The sequence below is a fragment of the Musa acuminata genome, chromosome BXJ1-7, assembly GCF_036884655.1.
Source record: "Musa acuminata AAA Group cultivar baxijiao chromosome BXJ1-7, Cavendish_Baxijiao_AAA, whole genome shotgun sequence".
Classification (NCBI taxonomy): Eukaryota; Viridiplantae; Streptophyta; class Magnoliopsida; order Zingiberales; family Musaceae; genus Musa; species Musa acuminata.
Genome location: NC_088333.1, coordinates 18,536,133 through 18,554,913, shown reverse-complemented (window position 1 = coordinate 18,554,913; position 18,781 = coordinate 18,536,133). Strand labels below are relative to the sequence as shown.

The window sequence follows — 18,781 nt, the reverse complement described above, 5'->3', positions numbered from 1 at the left end:
GGCAGATGTTTCTGTCACCCGGTCCTTTTTTCATTTCTTCTTTCTCCAGAGGCCATGCTGAGCTTATTAGCTATCCTTTTCCTGACGAGCATCTAATTAGATAGATCGTAACACAAGGAATGTAAAGGTAGGAGATGACAAATATAGCCAACTGCAACCTCATCATCTGTTGACGTTAAATAGTTGTCATCAGTCCATCTAAGGTAAAATCAACTCTTAGATTACATTCTTGGCTTGTTTTTGAATCATTTAGAGTCTTGAAATATTTTATTTTTGGATCATTTGGTTATGGGTAATGAATGGCCACCTTAGTTCTCCATCCATTGGTCAAACATCGAACACCTTCGTTATATCATGTTTGAATAGAATGAACAAACTTGAATTTAATCTACTCAAGCAGTGAACGTTGGAAAGAAATCTTCCTCCGGTTTAATGAGATGAAGACACGGGCGAAGGAGATCTTTGTCCACTTAGGCCCCTCCGATGACGTGGCAGGTGTCCATTGAGTGCTCCGCGGAGCCCCACGTGGGGTCTAACGTCGGGATCCGTCGGCTCACTTTACTCCTGTCCGAGCACGAGCAGCTGAGCTCCGACGCGAAACCCGGGGGGCCCCACTTGGTATCCTAGTGAGTGACGCTCGAATCAGTTTTGTTCTTTTATTTTCATTTTGGGGCTGCCATTTATTTCCCTCATGCAAAGCTCTGCTACAAAAGTGTATCAGAATCGCCTCAACTCCAAAGAGAAGATAAAGAGAAGCTTCAAAAGGAAAAGACCACCACAGGCATATCCCCTCCTCCTCCTCCTCCTCCTCCTCCTCAAGCACCACCACCGGATCCCCATATAAGAATTACCTCCACACACTCTCCCCCTCCCCCCCCCCCACCTCTCAACCCACCACCACCACACCTTTCTTCCGTTTCCTCCGCCACCTGTTTGCTCCGAGGACAGGAAAGGGAGTGGAGGAGGAGGAACAAGTGAAGCAGGAATACAAGAAAGAGAAGAGGATGCGCAGTGGTAGGTCCATGAGGGCCTTCCTCACTGGCCTCGCATGCCTCTTGTGTCTCGGCCTCTTCATCTCTGTCTCCGTAGTCGGTAGAGGAGCAAATGCTACACCGCCGCCACCAATACCAGTGACTGCTGCTGTCGTGGCTTCGTCAAGAGGTAATAGGCCAACAGGGGACAGCAGCTTCGACCCTTTCCATGCTAGTAAAAGAAGGGTGCCCAATGGCCCTGATCCCATTCACAACAGGTATCATTAACACTCTTATTCTTCGTATGTGGCTCTTCCAATCTTCACTTCTTCATCTCAATGCTTCGATGCTCTTGTGATTGAGGCTTAACTTGTTTCATTTAGAAATCACTATCCTCAAGCTCACAAACAGAAGAAGCTTCCTTTTCTCTCTCTCTCTCTCTTAGAATCTTGGACTACGGATTTGGACCTCACAATGACTCAGTTATGGACAGGTTTCAAAGTAGATTTTAGTGGTTGTATCTCTTTTAGGACTCACTAGTACAGAACTGGCATGCTGGCTGTCAAGGACCCAATTGTAACTTTCACTCTTTGTCATTGATGTTTACTGTTCATCCTGGATACAGAAGACAAAGAAAAGAAACGCATAATTCAAGCATAAACAGACACTTGTAATCTTTGAACAAACAAGCATAAGATGATCATCGCATGCATAGAAACTAGTCACCTTACTTCCAATTGTCTTCGATGGACGGTAGCACTGCGCCACGTTTAACCACCGTGGCTGTGTCTGTGGCTTTCAGGAGAGCAGGGAGGTTCGGGCGGCCGCCTGTGCGAGCGTAGCGGAGCGAGCGAGCGAGCGAGAGAGACAGAGAGAGGAGGAGTTCAGCTTGGGCGGTGGATTATTCTCAGCTTGCATGTAACCACGAAATGGGCCATCTTTAAACACTCCTAAGACATTAGCCGTAATATCCACGCTTTGCCAAAGTGCTCTGCTTTATGAATTGTTCTTGGTGGTGGTGGGGGAGTGTGTAAAGAGCGAGTCCCATTCCCGTCTTCCCTCGCAATTCAAACATTCTTCTTCGGCAGCAGTGGATTATCTACCATGGAAAGATGAGGAGGAGATGGAACAGAGACCGATAAATGTTGTTGGAGTTGTGTGAAAACTAAGCCACATCCTTGTCATGTATTGGTTTCTTTTGTCATTGTTGCACTGTAAGTAAAGCAATCCGACCAGTTAAAGACACTTTAATCTCTCACTTCTTTTGCTTTACCTCTCTCTCTCTCTCTCTCTCTCTCTCTCTCTCTCTCTTTCTTTCTGGCTGCTGTTGTGGATGCAAGCATGGTTCGAAGGATTGTTGACCGGGATCTGTTCAAAGGTTGATTAAAATATATGCATGGCGATGCATGAAGAGCGGTTTAACGATGGAAGGGGAGGAAAAGAAAAGATCGAAAGCAGCAACTCTTCTTACACGCTTTTCCTTTTCCGTCTCTCTTTATTGCTTCTTTTGCGGCACTACGGTGGGGCGGTGGGTGGGGGTGGGTGGGGGGGGGGGGGGGGGGGGCGAGGTTTGTGAAGGGACCGAGGGAGGAGCAAAGGCTGGGTGGGGGACTAAAGCAGCGGCCTGTTCATCACCGGACCAGACCTGAAACTTGTCACCATCTCCCAACTTTGGAGGTGCTTCTACCCTTCGCTTCTTTGTCAGTGCATTATTCTTAACCGGCCTCATCATCCTGCTTCGTTCTTTTGGAACAACATCAGATCGTTGTACTCTCTCGTTTGATCCTTTTTAGATTGAACGCCAGTAGACAAATCTGTCATGCAAAGTTGCAATTACAAGACTAATGAATGAATGCATTGCATGCATGATCCTCCGGTGCGCTGTTCATGGAAGCCTATTTGCTGTCAGGATCATGTCACTGTTCTTCCTGTAACACGAGCGATACTGCTTTACCAAAATGGTTACTCAGATTATGGGAGCAATTAGGAATTAGCAAAAGGCATTGTTGTTGGTTAGATCTATCATCTATCATACTAAAATCTTACAGTGCAAGGAAGAATAAATAATTAATATTACACAAAAGAAATTTTGAGTGAAAAATAATCAATAAATTTCTTATCTCTCACGGGGACATCTCTCCATTAAAAATTTCAAGAACTAGAGAGGGCCTAAAGATTTTAAACAAGATCATCTAAAGATATGAAGAGCGACATATGTTTTTATGAGATGGTATTTTTATTGTCGTAACTATCTTTTTCTTCTTTTTTTTTTTTTTGGTGTAAAATGTAAATGATGAAAACTAGATAGGATTCGAATTCAAGACTTTACGAAAAATTATCAAAGTCTTTATTTGCTTGACACATTCAAAATTAAAATAGACGATGATATTTTGAATTCTTAACCTTTATTAAATAAGTTTAGTATATACCAATGTTATAGTGAGTTTTCAAAAACTATTAATTTGAATTACAATATCAAGAAAAATCTGCGCCTTTATTTAGAAGCATTTCTTTTTTCATAATTTACTTTGGGGTGCTCTGATACGCTCAAATTCCCAAAAAAAGTGTTAGGATCGAGAGCACTAAGAGGGAGAGGGGGGGGGGGGTGGGGTGAATTAGTGCAGCGGAAATCTTTCAGCGAATACAAACGAAAGCTGCGTTTGTTCAATAAAGGCGATTTCGATGTAAAAGCCGATTCTAAGATAACTTAAGATTAAGCGCAGTTTACGTCTAAACGCAGTTTGCGTCTAAACTCAGTTTACGTCTAAACGCAGTTTGCGTCTAAACGCAGTTTTACGTCTAAACTCAGTTTACGTCTAAACGCAGTTTGCGTCTAAATGCAGTTTTATGTCTAAACTCAGTTTTACGTCTAGACGTAGTTTACGTCTAAAAGCAGATTCTGAACTTTGAAAAGCGTTTTATGTATGCGCAGAAAGTAGTTTGCAGTTATAAATGGAATCAAAATGTAAACGTAAACTGCAATGTAATGATCGTCGATTTACGTCTAAACGCAGATTCGAAAAGATCTGAACTTAGAAACTTGTTTGTAAAAGCACAGAAGATAGTTTGCAGTTATAAATCGAATCAGAACGTAAGCATAAACTGCAATGTAAAGATCGTACGAAAACACCGATTTACGTCTGAATGCAGATTCGGAAAGATCAGAACTTAGAGATTTGTTCGTAAAAGCGCAGAGGGCAGTAGCTATGTAGGAGGTTTGCAGTAATGATAAAGTGCTCAAAGTAAAAGCAAACCAGAGATTTAGAGTGGTTCGGTCAATCTTGACATACTCCACTTTTGGCTTCCTCCACCGACGAGGTCACCGACGTCAACTAGAGGCCTTCCTTCAATAGGCGAAGGCCAACTGCTCTTTTACAGTTTCACTCCTTTTGACGGGCTCAGGAGACAACCCTTACAGAACCTTTCTCTCCTCTCTTTACAACTCAAAACTTGAAGAACAGAGGGAGGAGAACTTTAGGCCTTAACCACAATTTTGAGCTCTAAGAATCACAGAAAAGATCAAGATTTCTATGTCTTTCTCTCTTCTTTCTGTGCTGAATGGGTGGGGTATTTATAGGCCCCAACCCAGTTCAAATTTGGAGCTCAAAACCATCAAATCCCGGAATTCCGGGATCAGACGGTTGCACCTCCTGACTGGAGAGGTTGCACCGCCTAGCAGAGCTCGGTGACTGAGCCCAGGCGGTTGCACCTCTCTGTCAGGGGCGGTTGCACCGCCTGAGTCTGGCTCGGTGTCTGAGCCCCAGGCGGTGCCACCTCCTGACTGAGGCGGTTGCACCTCTCCTGCCAGAGCTCGAAGATCGAGCTCAGGCGGTGCTACCTCTGTCAGGGGAGGTTGCACCGCCCAATCTCGCTTGGAGACTGAGCCCAACCGGTGCCACCTCCTGCCTAGGGCGGTTGCACCGCCCAGCTTCGCTGGGAGATCCTCTCCTGGGCGGTGCTACCTCCAACCCTGGCGGTGCCACCTCTTTCACTATTTCAGCTCACTTGGTTTGGCTCCAAACTTGGTCCAAACCAGTCCGAACTTGGGCCTAATTGGCCCCTAGTTGGGTTATAGGATTAACACATAATCCTAACCCTAATTAACATGCTAACTATGAATTTAAAGATATTTTCTAAGCTATTACAAAGTTCGCAAGTCAAGACTTCTTTTGGCGAGCTTCCGGCAAACTTCCGACTGTCTTCCGATGAACTCTCGGAAACCATTCTGCGGACTCCCGGCAAGCTCCTAGACTTCACGATTTGATCTTAGCGAGTTCCAACGAGCTTTTTCGGCAAGCTCCGATCTTTATCGGAGAGCTCCACGAACTTCCAACGAACCTTCCGGCGAGCTTCCGAAAAACCCTTCGGCAGGCTCCCAACTCATTCTCGGCTAGTTCCGGTAGCATTCCCGACGAACCTTCGAACTTCCGTCGAACTCTCGAACTCGCAACAAATCCTTCGCGCTTGACTCCGACACTTTGTTTCACTTTATGTCTTCATCGTTATCATAGTTAATCCTGCACAACAAAAACAAAACTTCGATCGAGACAATTAATCCTAAGCAATTAACCAAGTTGTCTGACATGTCATTGGTCCCTCGACGCTTCGTCCGATTCTTCGGCGCATCGTCCTCTCCTGCAGCCTATTGCCCAATCGGCCAGTTGACTCCGCAACTCCGATATCCTTGGCATAATACCCGCTCTTCTTGGCCCGAAGCCTTCTGTCGATACGTCGACCGATCCACCGGCCCGACGTCCAATCTTCTGACATGTTCCTTCGGCACAACATGATTTTCCTGCTTTAATTGTCTCATCCTGATCGAAGCATCCTGCGTCACTCAAACCGCAGATTAAATCATAAATATATATCAAGTAGTTTCATCATCAAAATACGAGATTCAACAATCTCCCCCTTTTTGATAGTGACAACCACTTGATGACGGAGTTAAACTTAACTCCCGGAGTTTAAACAAACTCTCCTTATCAATATGTCATATTGATAGAACCTTGAATTCAAACTGAATTCAAGTCATTGCAATATTCATCATGAATACTTGCAACACGTCAACATGAACATATGCATAAACTTATGCATCATATGTCATGTCATCAACATACTTTCATCAACATACTTCTCCCCCTTTGTCATCAACAAAAAGGAGAAGTATCACAATCAATCGTTTGTGATATAGATTAAACTCATTGCATGAAAAAGATAGTATCAAGTTTTATCATCATGCAATCTTGGAGCTAGAAGATTTAGCAAGTGTTACATCATGCTTAGAACATTCATGCTATCAAGTTTTAGATATGCAAGTTTTATAGCATATAAGATAGCACTTTTGGTAATGTTCAAGATAGCAAGTTCTACATCATGCAAGCTAGCAAATTAGAGATGTTCAAGAAGGCAACTCTTGCTTCTTGAAAATTTTGCTCACTTTGCTAGATGAGCAAGTTAGCATTTTTGCCTCTTGAGATAGGCAAGATAGCACATTTGCTTCTTTTGAGATAGCAACTTTTTTGCTTCTCTTTAGACCAACAAGCTAGCAATTTTTACGATATACAAGTTTCACAATATATAAGCTAGCAAAAATTTCGAAAGCAAATGCAAGATAGCTTTCTTGTGTAAGCTCATGATTCTTGCTTCCTATTGCAATGTGCAAATTGCAAGTTTTGCTTCTTGAGATATTCAAGATAGTGATGTTCAAGAAGACAATTTTTCTTCTTGAAATAAGCAAGTTAGCAATCTTTGCTACTTAAGATAGGCAAGCTAGCAATCAAGTTTTTACATCTTCTTGACTTGTACAAGCTAGCTATCTCCCCCTTTGTCATTGTAAAAAAGAAAGAGAGAATACAGTTTTGTAGTTCTTTTTTCCTTTTACAACGATTTCAAAATCTTGACAAAGGATGAATAATCAAGTTATGAATGTCAAGACAATTTTTTGTCATGAATATTTTATCATTGCATGCATCATTATCATAAGTTGAAGTATTACATGCATGATATCATATCACCATTCATAATTACATTAATGTTTCAATATAATAATTTCTTCTCAAAATGTGTAACTTGGCACTCATAGCATTTTAAATCATGATTTACATCATATGCAATACATCACATCATAATTAGAAAGCACAAGTATTGCATGCATAATTGCACATCATAAATGTTTCATATCATGATGGTATCAATTTTGTCAAATTATATCCTACCATGTATGATCAAAACTTCTGCCCATTTTATCATTGAAAATAAGAAGAAAGTAGGGGGAAGAGCATAAAAGTGTTAAATATTTTAATCATTTCAAGGCATTTACATCATAGATCAAGTCATGATTCGTGATTCATCATAAAGCATGTTAGTTTTCAATCATCACATAAGGCATTTAACGAATTTTTGAAACATATGAGAATGATTAATTTAAGCATACAATGTTTCAATCCAATTCAAGTCATGAATATCAATGCTTTCATATTGTGAGTATCAATTCATGAATACCACAAGATATTATTTGTGACTTCAATTTTGCAAGATCAAGATTATGATTTAGATAAAACTTATTCAAATCAAATCATTAACTTGAAATTCATAATCAAGTCATTAAAATTAATTTCGAGATTCACAAAATATCATGAAATCATTAATCTCGATCAAATGGGAAAAGCATTTTTTAAGAGATTCTTTTTCATCTAAGCATGCCTTAGTCTTTATATGCCAAAGTAAGATAAGCATGAAAGTTCAAGACATAAGGCAAAAAAAAATCTTGTATTATGAAATATATGATATCAAGGCTCATGATTCATTCGAAAAGATATAGTACAAAGAGCAACTTGAAACATTCTTATCAAGATCACATTTTAAAATATTCCAAGTTTCAAGATATCAATATGACACTTCATTGAATTGCAATTCATTTGAAGAACTCCTTTTTGATAAATGTAGGGAGCATAATGAACGATCTTGATTTATAAATTCTTTTTTTACACATGAATCATAGGAGATATGAATGTGAAACAAATCTTTGCAAGCAAAAACACTATCATTCATATTTCAAGATGGAATTTATAAGCAGGAATCATTTCATCAAATCCATTTTAGAAAAATATTTTTCATAAGTGTATGAGAAAATCCGATTGTTAGGATACCAATTGTTAAGTGAATCCGAAAATAAAATTAACACTTTCATATATTCAGACATGATTTTTGCTATAGATCTTGAAATTAAATCAAGAAGATCAAACAAGCTTATGATCATGGATAACTTATAATCTCATGCATAAAATTATTAATAACCATTTAATATTACATCTTTATGCATTACTTTAAATCAAACGTGATTTCATTCAACAATGTTAATCAAACATGATACACATTATTACTTCTTAACCATGATCAAAATCATTTTGTTTGTTTATCATAAAATATGCAATATTATCATTTTCGAAATTATCAGCATGATCATAATTTTTGTATTTTTATTTTTAAACATGTAATTTTCAAGAAAATTAATTATAAACTAAAAAAGAAAATATATCATGAAAGCATCAAGTAATTTCAAAATAAACCAAAGGCATTTTAATTACCTCAATGTCGTAGGCTGGTAAGGCGTAGTTTGTCGCCTTGCTTTTGTTGACTTTCTCGTCTTCAGATGAGCTCGATTCATCTCAATTTTTATTCTTCTTCTTGCGTTTAAAGTAAGTAGTTCCATTCTTTTTGTTTTTTAATTTTTGTTTCATTTGTAGTTTAAGTTCACCATCACTTGAGCTTATGCTCGAGTGGTCTTCAAATGTTCTATGTCCCAAATCCTTCCTGTTCTTTGGAAGGTTGGTTTGTTCATCATTGTCCTCATCACTTGAGTCATCGCTCAAGTGGCATTCATTTGTCCATAGTTCAACATGTTCATCATGTGCATTATGCACCATTTCATATGTCATCAATGAACCAATTAGTTCTTCAAGTGGTAAGTTGTTAGGTTTTTAGCTTCTTGTATTGCAGTTACTTTTGAATCCCACTTTTTAGAAAGAGAACGCAAAATCATGTTTACGAGTTCAAAATCCGAAAAACATTTTCCAAGAGCTCTTAAACTATTGACGACATCCGTGAAACGGGTGTACATGTCGCCTATAGTCTCGCTTGGTTGCATTTGGAAAAGCTCAAAATCATGCAATAAAAAGTTAACTTTCGAGTTTTTGACTCTACTAGTTCCCTCGTGCATGATTTCAAGTATTCGCCAAATGTCAAAAGCCGTTTCGCACGTAGATATCCGATTGAACTCATTTTTGTCCAAAGCGCAAAATTAGGCATTCAAAGCCTTTGCATTTAAAGAAAAATACTTCTTCTCCAAATCCGACCATTCGTTCATCGGTTTAGAGGGAAGTTGAAAACAATTTTCAATGATATTCCATAAATCTAAATTCGTAGAAATCAAGAAAACTCTCATTCGAGTTTTCCAATATGTGTAGTCCAATCCGTTAAACAACGGTGGACGAAAGACCGAAAAGCCCTCTTGAAAACCATGAAGAGCCATTTCTCTCGGGTGTAAATCCGAAATGAGAAAAACCGGGCTCTGATACCAATTGTTAGGATCGAGAGCACTAAGAGGGGGGGGGGGGGGTGAATTAGTGCAGCGGAAATCTTTCAGCGAATACAAATGAAAGCTGCGTTTGTTCAATAAAAGCGATTTCGATGTAAAAGCCGATTCTACGATAACTTAAGATTAAGCGCAGTTTACGTCTAAACACAGTTTGCGTCTAAACGCGATTTACGTCTAAACTCAGTTTACGTCTAAACTCAGTTTACGTCTAAACGCAGTTTGCGTCTAAACGCAGTTTGCGTCTAAACGCAGTTTTATGTCTAAACTCAGTTTACGTCTAAACACAGTTTGCGTCTAAACGCAGTTTTAAGTCTAAACTCAGTTTTACGTCTAGACGTGGTTTACGTCTAAAAGCATATTCTGAACTTTGAAAAGCGTTTTATGTATGCGCAGAAAGCAGTTTGCAGTTATAAATGGAATCAAAACGTAAACGTAAACTGCAATGTAATGATCGTCGATTTACGTCTAAACGCAGATTCGAAAAGATCTGAACTTAGAAACTTGTTTGTAAAAGCACAGAAGATAGTTTGCAGTTATAAATCGAATCAGAATGTAAGCATAAACTGCAATGTAAAGATCGTACGAAAACACCGATTTACGTCTGAATGCAGATTCGGAAAGATCAGAACTTAGAGATTTGTTCGTAAAAGCGCAGAGGGCAGTAGCTATGTAGGAGGTTTGCAGTAATGATAAAGTGCTCAAAGTAAAAGCAAACCAGAGATTTAGAGTGGTTCGGTCAGTCTTGACCTACTCCACTTTTGGCTTCCTCCACCGACGAGGTCACCGACGTCAACTAGAGGCCTTCCTTCAATAGGCGAAGGCCAACAGCCCTTTTACAGTTTCACTCCTTTTGACGGGCTAAGGCGACAACCCTTACAGAACCTTTCTCTCCTCTCTTTACAACTCAAAACTTGAAGAACAGAGAGAGGAGAACTTTAGGCCTTAACCACAATTTTGAGCTCTAATAATCACAGAAAAGATCAAGATTTCGGTGTCTTTCTCTCTTCTTTCTGTGTTGAATGGGTGGGGTATTTATAGGCCCCAACCCAGTTCAAATTTAGAGCTCAAAACCATCAAATCCCAGAATTCCGGGATCATGCGGTTGCACCTCCTGACTGTAGAGGTTGCACCGCCTGGCAGAGCTCGGAGACTGAGCCCAGGCGGTTGCACCTCTCTGTCAGGGGCGGTTGCACCGCCTGAGTCTGGCTCGGTGTCTGAGCCCCAAGCGGTGCCACCTCCTGACTGAGGCGGTTGCACCTCTCCTGCCAGAGCTCGAAGACCGAGCTCAGGCGGTTCTACCTCTGTCAGGGGAGGTTGCACCGCCCAGTCTCGCTCGGAGACTGAGCCCAAGCGGTGCCACCTCCTGCCTGGGGCGGTTGCACCGCCCAGCTTCGCTGGGAGATCCTCTCCTGGGCGGTGCTACCTCCAACCCTGGCGGTGCCACCTCTTTCACTATTTCAGCTCACTTGGTTTGGCTCCAAACTTGGTCCAAACCAGTCCGAACTTGGGCCTAATTGGCCCCAAGTTGGGTTATAGGATTAACACCTAATCCTAACCCTAATTAACGTGCTAACAATGAATTTAAAGACATTTTCTAAGCTATTACAAAGTTCGCAAGTCAAGACTTCTTCTAGTGAGCTTCCGACAAACTTCCGACGGTCTTCCGATGAACTCTCGGAAACCATTCTGCGGACTCCCGGCAAGCTCCTAGACTTCATGATTTGATCTTAGTGAGTTCCAACGAGCTTCTTCGGCAAGCTCCGATCTTTCTCGGTGAGCTCCGCGAACTTCCAACGAACCTTCCGGCGAGCTTATGAAAAACCATTCTGCAAGCTCCCAACTCATTCTCGGCTAGTTCCGATAGCATTCCCGACGAACCTTCGGACTTCCGTCGAACTCTCGAACTCGCAACAAATCCTTCGCGCTTGACTCCGCCACTTTGTTTCGCTTTATATCTTCATCGTTATCATAGTTAATCCTGCACAACAAAATCTAAACTTCAATCGCGACAATTAATCCTAAGCAATTAACCAAGTTGTCCGACATGTCATTGGTCCCTCGACGCTTCGTCCGATTCTTCGGCGCATCGTCCTCTCCTGCAGCCTATTGCCCAATCGGCCAGTTGACTCCGCAACTCCGATATCCTTGGCATAATACCCGCTCTTCTTGGCTCGAAGCCTTCTGTCGATACGTCGACCGATCCACCGGCCCGACGTCCAATCTTCTGACATGTTCCTTCGGCACAACATGATTTTCCTGCTTTAATTGTCTCATCCTGATCGAATCATCCTGCGTCACTCAAACCGCAGATTAAATCATAAACATATATCAAGTAGTTTCATCATCAAAATACGAGATTCAACAATCTCCCCCTTTTTTATGATGACAACCACTTGATGACGGAGTTAAACTTAACTCCCGAAGTTTAAACTGTTGGGAAATCAAAAGGGGCGACATCATATGCGCAGCGGAAGAACAAGAAAACAAAAATCCCCGATTCCCAAAAAGATGTTCATCGTCGTGCGAAGATTGGTGCGCAAAATCCGCAAAAACACAAAACTGCGTATAGAGATTGTGTTACCTAGGGAGATCGTATATCCCTGTTTCCTTGCAGATCCTTAGGAGAGGGTGAAGGAGGTCAAGCGTCCTCCTCTCTAGCGGTGATCCACACAGCAGGGTTGCGACGACGCTCCTCAAAACTCCAGGCCTACTCTGAGGTGGAGAGGGAGAGGAGAATAGGAAGGGCAAGCAAAGACTCTAGCCTATGAGGCTGTGAATCCCTCCTATTTATAGAGATCCCGTGTCAAAACCCTAATGGGTCCTTTCCCTAGTGGGTATTGGATCTGCATCCAATAAGACAAGGGCTCCGTCGGATATCTCATATCCGAACCTCTACTCATCGCAATGCCTACCATATGTGTGTGACCCTCTAGGCCCAATATCGAGCTGGCCGTGAGTCATACCTGTCAGAACTCCTTCTAACTCAGTGAATTATTATCTCTGTAATAATTCACTCGACTCATCGACTACGGAAGTACTAGGCCACTACGCCGTAGTCCCCAGACGATACAGGGGAATCCAATCCATTGGACCTGTCTGTCCTCAGTTACCATGTACCTATAGTCCCTCATCCATCTAATATCCCAGAGACCGTATATCGAGCATGGTGCTGTCAGACCCATACGGTTTCTACTCGAGTCTCGCTCTAATCGGATTCTCCTGGAGAACTCTTTCTCTCTCAACCCGAATGACCCTGGCCAGGGATTTGTCTGAGCAAGAACACATGGGATATTCCTCTCATGATACCGAGAGTGGATGATCCTCTATCGACACTCAATAGCCCTCGTAAGGTCGACTACCACTCCCAATGACCAGCTGTACTAGATCTGGGAACAGCCAAACCTATAAGTCTGGTATCAAAGAGTGGAGCACTCATACAGGACATCCTTGGTGTCTCAAGTCTAAGAACCAGATACACCACTAGGACTACGGAATCGTTGTCTGACAATAAGGCATCATCAACCATCCAGCATTCCGTAAGCGGATCAATCAGTGAACTCATTCTCCAATGAGCACCTGTACTGTATCCCTAGTGTCCCTACACGAGTAGCTATGAGACCAACTGCATCCATCATATGGACGGGTATACAGCACACCAGTCTATCCGGTTATCACGATGTCCCTCTCGAGTAACCTATGACCGGGATTATTTAGGATATGTGTTTAAAGGTGAATCGATCTCATTATCGTGATCTCATCACGATCCGATTCCCATTGCACAAATCCAAGGACATCACAATATATATGCATTTATGCAATAGTTATAAAGTGATATACGCCAAAATATAATAAGCAAAAAGATTCTGTATCAAGTCACACGTGCCATCACTCACGTGATTGGCTTGCTGGGCACTTATGACTAGCATAAACAAACTCCCCCTATCAATATGCCATATTGATAGAACCTTAAATTCAAACTGAATTCAAGTCATTGCAATATTCATCATGAATACTTGCAACACGTCAACATGAACATATGCATAAACTTATGCATCACATGTCATGTCATCAACATACTTTCATCAACATACTTCTCCCCCTTTGTCATCAACAAAAAGGAGAAGTATCACAATCAATCGTTTGTGATATAGATTAAACTCATTGCATGAAAAAGATAGTATCAAGTTTTATCATCATGCAATCTTGGAGCTAGAAGATTTAGCAAGTGTTACATCATGCTTAGAACATTCATGCTATCAAGTTTTAGATATGCAAGTTTTATAGCATATAAGATAGCACTTTTGGTAATGTTCAAGATAGCAAGTTCTACATCATGCAAGCTAGCAAATTAGAGATGTTCAAGAAGGCAACTCTTGCTTCTTGAAAATTTTGCTCACTTTGCTAGATGAGCAAGTTAGCATTTTTGCCTCTTGAGATAGGCAAGATAGCACATTTGCTTCTTTTGAGATAGCAACTTTTTTGCTTCTCTTTAGACCAACAAGCTAGCAATTTTTACGATATACAAGTTTCACAATATATAAGCTAGCAAAAATTTCGAAAGCAAATGCAAGATAGCTTTCTTGTGTTAGCTCATGATTCTTGCTTCCTATTGCAATGTGCAAATTGCAAGTTTTGCTTCTTGAGATATTCAAGATAGTGATGTTCAAGAAGACAATTTTTCTTCTTGAAATAAGCAACTTAGCAATCTTTGCTACTTAAGATAGGCAAGCTAGCAATCAAGTTTTTGCATCTTCTTGACTTGTACAAGCTAGCTATCTCCCCCTTTGTCATTGTAAAAAAGAAAGAGAGAATACAGTTTTGTAGTTCTTTTTTCCTTTTACAACGATTTCAAAATCATGACAAAGGATGAATAATCATGTTATGAATGTCAAGACAATTTGTTATCATGATATTTTATCATTGCATGCATCATTATCATAAGTTGAAGTATTACATGCATGATATCATATCACCATTCATAATTACATTAATGTTTCAATATAACAATTTCTTCTCAAAATGTGTAACTTGGCACTCATATCATTTTAAATCAAGATTTATATCATATGCAATACATCACATCATAATTAGAAAGCACAAGTATTGCATGCATAATTGCACATCATAAATGTTTCATATCATGATGGTATCAATTTTGTCAAATTATATCCTACCATGTATGATCAAAACTTCTCCCCATTTTATCATTGAAAATAAGAAGAAAGTAGGGGGAAGAGCATAAAAGTGTTAAATATTTCAATCATTTCAAGGCATTTACATCATAGATCAAGTCATGATTCGTGATTCATCATAAAGCAAGTTAGTTTTCAATCATCACATAAGGCATTTAACGAATTTTTGAAACATAGGAGAATGATTAATTTAAGCATACAATGTTTCAATCCAATTCAAGTCATGAATATCAATGCTTTCATATTATGAGTATCAATTCATGAATACCACAAGATATTATTTGTGACTTCAATTTTGCAAGATCAAGATTATGATTTAGATAAAACTTATTCAAATCAAATCATTAACTTGAAATTCATAATCAAGTCATTAAAATTAATTTCGAGATTCACAAAATATCATGAAATCATTAATCTCGATTAGATGGGAAAAGCATTTTTTAAGAGATTCTTTTTCATCTAAGCATGCCTTAGTCTTTATATGCCTAATTAAGATAAGCATGAAAGTTCAAGACATAAGGTAAAAAAAAATCTTGTATTATGAAATATATGATATCAAGGCTCATGATTCATTCGAAAAGATATAGTATAAAGAGCAACTTGAAACATTCTTATCAAGATCACATTTTAAAATATTCCAAGTTTCAAGATATCAATATGACACTTCATTGAATTGCAATTCATTTGAAGAACTCCTTTTTGATAAATGTAGGGTGCATAATGAACGATCTTGATTTATAAATTCTTTTTCTGCACATGAATCATAGGAGATATGAATGTGAAACAAATCTTTGCAAGCAAAAACACTATCATTCATATTTCAAGATGGAATTTATAAGCAGGAATCATTTCATCAAATCCATTTTAGAAAAATATTTTTCATAAGTGTATGAGAAAATCTGATTGTTAGGATACCAATTGTTAAGTGAATCCGAAAATGAAATTAACACTTTCATATATTCAGACATGATTTTTGCTATAGATCTTGAAATTAAATCAAGAAGATCAAACAAGCTCATGATCATGGATAACTTAAAATCTCATGCATAAAATTGTTAATAACCATTTAATATTACATCTTTATGCATTACTTTAAATCAAACGTGATTTCATTCAACAATGTTAATCAAACATGATACACATTATTACTTCTTAACCATGATCAAAATCATTTTGTTTGTTTATCATAAAATATGCAATATTATCATTTTCGAAATTATCAGCATGATCATAATTTTTGTATTTTTATTTTTAAACATGTAATTTTCAAGAAAATTAATTCTAAACTAAAAAAGAAAATATATCATGAAAGCATCAAGTAATTTCAAAATAAACCAACGGCATTTTAATTACCTCAATGTCGTAGGCTGGTAAGGCGTAGTTTGCCGCCTCGCTTTTGTTTTCAGAGGAGCTCGATTCATCCCAATTTTTGTTCTTCTTCTTGCGTTTAAAGTAAGTAGTTCTATTCTTTTTGTTTTTTAATTTTTGTTTCATTTGTAGTTTAAGTTCACCATCACTTGAGCTTATGCTCGAGTGGTCTTCAAATGTTCTATGTCCCAAATCCTTCCTATTCTTTGGAAGGTTGGTTTGTTCATCATTGTCCTCATCACTTAAGTCATCGCTCAAGTGGCATTCATTTGTCCATAGTTCAACATGTTCATCATGTGCATTGTGCACCATTTCATATGTCATCAATGAACCAATTAGTTCTTCAAGTGGTAAGTTGTTAGGTTTTTAGCTTCTTGTATTGCAGTTACTTTTGAATCCCACTTTTTAGAAAGAGAACGTAAAATCTTGTTTACGAGTTCAAAATCCGAAAAACATTTTCCAAGAGCTCTTAAACTATTGACGACATCCGTGAAACGGGTGTACATGTCGCCTATAGTCTCGCTTGGTTGCATTTGGAAAAGCTCAAAATCATGCAATAAAAAGTTAACTTTCGAGTTTTTGACTCTACTAGTTCCCTCGTGCGTGATTTCAAGTATTCGCCAAATGTCAAAAGCCGTTTCGCACGTAGAAATCCGATTGAACTCATTTTTGTCCAAAGCGCAAAATAAGGCATTCATAGCCTTTGCATTTAAAGAAAAATACTTCTTCTCCAAATCCAACCATTCGTTCATCGGTTTAGAGGGAAGTTGAAAACCGTTTTCAATGATATTCCATAAATCTAAATTCGTAGAAATCAATAAAACTCTCATTCGAGTTTTCCAATATGTGTAGTCCAATCAGTTAAACAATGGTGGACGAAAGATCGAAAAGCCCTCTTGAAAACCATGAAGAGCCATTTCTCTCGGGTGTAAATCCGAAATGAGAAAAATCGGGCTCTGATACCAATTGTTAGGATCGAGAGCACTAAGAGGGGGGGGAGAGAATTAGTGCAGCGGAAATCTTTCAGCGAATACAAACGAAAGCTGCGTTTGTTCAATAAAGGCGATTTCGATGTAAAAGCCGATTCTAAGATAACTTAAGATTAAGCGCAGTTTACGTCTAAACGCAGTTTACGACTAAACGCAGTTTGCGTCTAAGCGTAGTTTGCGTCTAAACTCAGTTTACGTCTAAACTCAGTTTACGTCTAAACGCAGTTTGCGTCTAAACGCAGTTTGCGTCTAAACGCAGTTTTATGTCTAAACTCAGTTTACGTCTAAACGCAGTTTGCGTCTAAACGCAGTTTTACGTCTAAACTCAGTTTTATGTCTAGACGTAGTTTACGTCTAAAAGCATATTCTGAACTTTGAAAAGCGTTTTATGTATGCGCAGAAAGCAGTTTGCAGTTATAAATGGAATCAAAACGTAAACATAGACTGTAATGTAATGATCGTCGATTTATGTCTAAACGCAGATTCGAAAAGATCTGAACTTAGAAACTTGTTTGTAAAAGCACAGAAGATAGTTTGCAGTTATAAATCGAATCAGAACGTAAGCATAAACTGCAATGTAAAGATCGTACGAAAACACCGATTTACGTCTGAATGCAGATTCGAAAAGATCAGAACTTAGAGATTTGTTCGTAAAAGCACTGAGGGCAATAGCTATGTAGGAGGTTTGCAGTAATGATAAAGTGCTCAAAGTAAAAGCAAACCAGAGATTTAGAGTGGTTCGGTCAGTCTTGACCTACTCCACTTTTGGCTTCCTCCACCGACGAGGTCACCGACGTCAACTAGAGGCCTTCCTTCAATAGGCGAAGGCCAACTGCTCTTTTACAGTTTCACTCCTTTTGATGGGCTCAGGAGACAACCCTTACAGAACCTTTCTCTCCTCTCTTTACAACTCAAAACTTGAAGAACAGAGGGAGGAGAACTTTAGGCCTTAACCACAATTTTGAGCTCTAAGAATCACAGCAAAGATCAAGATTTCGGTGTCTTTCTCTCTTCTTTCTATGCTGAATGGGTGGGATATTTATAGGCCCCAACCCAGTTCAAATTTGGAGCTCAAAACCATCAAATCCCGGAATTTCGGGATTTCACGGTTGCACCTCCTGAATGGAGAGGTTGCACCGCCTGGCAGAGCTCGGAGACTGAGCCCAGGCGGTTGCACCTCTCTGTCAGGGGCGGTTGCACTGCCTAAGTCTGGCTCGGTGTCTGAGCCCCAGGCGGTGCCACCTCCTGACTGAGGCGGTTGCACCTCTCCTGCCAGAGCTCGAAGACCGAGCTCAGGCGGTGCTACCTCTGTCAGGGGAGGTTGCACCACCCAGTCTCGCTCGGAGACTGAGCCCAAGCGGTGCCACCTCCTGCCTGGGGCGGTTGCACCGCCCAGCTTCGCTGGGAGATCCTCTCCTGGGCGGTGCTACCTCCAACCCTAGCGGTGCCACCTCTTTCACTATTTCAGCTCACTTGGTTTGGCTCCAAACTTGGTCCAAACTAGTCCAAACTTGGGCCTAATTGGCCCCTAGTTGGGTTATAGGATTAACACCTAATCCTAACCCTAATTAACGTGCTAACTTTGAATTTAAAGACATTTTCTAAGCTATTACAAATTTCACAAGTCAAGACTTCTTCTGGCGAGCTTCCGGCAAACATCCGACG

General features: G+C 39.9%; 2 long non-coding RNA genes across 2 annotated transcripts; one reads left to right on the top strand and one right to left on the bottom strand.

Annotated features, from left to right (window-relative positions):
* Positions 1-323: 323 nt before the first annotated feature.
* Positions 324-1,841, bottom strand: LOC135678958 (uncharacterized). Its single transcript, XR_010515122.1, has 2 exons — positions 1,703-1,841; positions 324-1,586 (listed from the first exon to the last, which is right to left on the bottom strand). It is a non-coding gene; the product is annotated as an uncharacterized LOC135678958 (long non-coding RNA).
* LOC135678959 (uncharacterized) lies at positions 616-2,229 on the top strand. Its single transcript, XR_010515123.1, has 2 exons — positions 616-1,249; positions 1,774-2,229. It is a non-coding gene; the product is annotated as an uncharacterized LOC135678959 (long non-coding RNA).
* Positions 2,230-18,781: the final 16,552 nt, after the last annotated feature.